This window comes from Babylonia areolata, chromosome 26, assembly GCF_041734735.1.
Source record: "Babylonia areolata isolate BAREFJ2019XMU chromosome 26, ASM4173473v1, whole genome shotgun sequence".
Lineage (NCBI taxonomy): Eukaryota > Metazoa > Mollusca > Gastropoda > Neogastropoda > Buccinidae > Babylonia > Babylonia areolata.
In genome coordinates this window covers 35,547,972-35,550,471 of record NC_134901.1, presented here as the reverse complement: position 1 = coordinate 35,550,471, position 2,500 = coordinate 35,547,972, and the positions used below count along the sequence as shown (strand labels likewise).

General features: G+C 38.6%; 1 protein-coding gene across 1 annotated transcript in view; it reads left to right on the top strand.

The window, feature by feature from the left end:
- The window catches only part of LOC143300627 (aquaporin-4-like), a 94,120-nt gene that overhangs the window by 71,251 nt on the left and 20,369 nt on the right, over positions 1–2,500 (top strand). The gene's annotated exons all lie outside the window — the stretch shown is intronic.

Below are 2,500 nucleotides of genomic sequence, written 5' to 3'. Positions count from 1 at the left end.
TATGGTTCTCTCTGTCTGTCTGTCTGTCTGTCTATCTGCCTTTCTCTCTGTCTTCTTATCTCTGTCTCTCTTTGTGTCTGTGTCTGTCTGTCTGTTTATCTGTGTCTGTCTTTCTGTCTGTCTATATCTTTCTCTCTTTCTCCCCCTCTCCCTCTCTCTCTCTCTCCTTCTCTCTCTCCCCCTCTCTCTCCCTCTCTCTCCCCTGTCTCTCTCCTTCTCCCCCATCTCTCTCATCCCCCTCTCTCTCTCCTTCTCTCTCCCCTTCTCTCTCTCTCTCTCTCTCTCTCTCTCTCTCTCCCTCTCTCTCTCTCCCTCTGTCTCTGTCTCTGTCTCTGTCTCTGTCTCTGTCTCTCTCTCTCTCTCTCTCTCTCTCTCTCTCTCTTTCTCTCTCTCTCAGGACCGAGTCGGCTTTGGCTGGACGAAAGATGGAAACGAATATTTATCTGCCAACGTACCCTGACAACACAGACAGAATTATGAATGACCGGGTGGGGGGTTAATATTGGGGGGTGGAGGGTGGGAAGAGGGTAGAGGTGAATATCCATGGTAATGGGAAGAGACAGGAGAGACAGAGACAAACAGACATAGACACGGAGACAGGGAGAGACACAGAGAGAGAGACAGTGACAGAGACAGAGAGAGAGAGAAAAAGAGAGAGAGGGAGAGAGAGACAGACAGACAGGCCGACAGAGAGAGAGAGAGACAGACAGACAGACAGACAGAGAGGGGGGGAGAGAGAGAGAGAGAGAGAGAGAGAGACAGACAGACAGACAGACAGACAGACAGACAGATAGACAGACAGACAGACAGAGAGGGAGAGAGACAATGACAATGACAATGACAAATTTTTTATTGGCAAATAGCGTTTTACAGCTCTAGTGCCAAGGGGGATTATTCAGCTTATTTTAGTAGACGACGAAAAAAAAAAAAAAAAAAAAAAAGTAAAACGAAAAATAAGGGGAAATAATAAGCAAATAAGTACATATTCATAAACACATAAACACTCATACATTCACACCCACAACATTAATACAACATATTCCCTATTACTCATGCATAATACTGAGTAATTAATTCAAACATATGACCATCCAACTTTGCAGCCGAGCCTTTTTTGCTTATTTACCAATCTAAATTGAGTTATGGATCTTATATTTTATTCTGCATTATATTTCTATCATGTTAAAACAATCGTTCTGTTAATCTTTTCCTTCGAATGTTGTATGCTTCTACAATATATTTAGCGAGTGAAAATAGGATGTCTTCATTATCTGATGAAAGGATAGCTACTAGATCATGTCTTAATGCAAACGGATGAGTAAAGAATGAATAATCATTTCTAATAACACTGTATTCCTTACAATGGAAAACAAAATGATCCTCATTTTCTAAGTCCTGATGACACAACTGACATACACTATCACTTTCACTGTTTTGAATATACCATACTCTATTTGCATTAAGCCCTAAGGTCCTGGATCGAAATCGGGAAAGGAGACACCGTTGCCATTTATTTGTAATTATGGAAATGTATTTTTCCGACTGGAAAATATTTTTGAATGAAAAATACCAATTATACCTTGGATTTTCTTCCATGTCTGAATGCCAGTTTTGCTTGTATATGTTGATAAGACGATCCTTAAATTCCGAAATAAATGCGACATCACTCCCTACTCCTTGGCTAATCCATACAATCCCAAACCCATTTTTAACCAAAACATTTTTTACATTGTCTATCCAGTTCTTCTTTCCTTCTTCATGCTGCTGTAGTAACATACCATAGGCCTGCTTACACAGTCTTGTCGGCGGTAATTTAATAAGTTTTAACCAATACTTTATGCACTTAATTATTGTACGAATTTTCAGTGGATATCTACCCGTTTCCCCATATGCTACTTGATTAGATGAATGAAGTGGTATATTCAAAAAACGTTTTATTGCATATGTATGAATGATTTCCATTTGTTTATTATCGTAGATACCCCAAATTTCTGCTGCATATGTGAGCATCGGCTCTATCTGTGTGTTAAAGAGTTTCCAGTAAAGTGAAGGGTCAGTAGACTTTAATTTTTGTATAGCTCTAATAATTTCAATAACCCCCTTTTTCCCCTTCCTGCACATTTCGGTCCATGCTGTGTTCAAACTTAACTTTGTTGTGAAAATCAGTCCTAAATATTTGTAGGTATTAGTCACTTTTACTTCCGTATTTCCATATCGCCATTTTTCATGAACCGAAAGATGTCCACCTTTTCGAAATACAATTATATTTGTTTTGTCCAAGTTAACAGTTAGACACAACCTGTCTGCTTCTTGTTTTAGAATGTTTAATTGATTTTGCAGTCCCACAACTGTATCAGATAGAAGTATTATATCATCAGCAAAAAGCAATAAAAATAATTCAACAGCTCCTGAAATCATTTGTACTCCATGCTTTCCTTTTCTAGACAATTCAACAGCTAATTCATTAATAAAAAATGAGAATAATTGTGGGCTAAGCAAA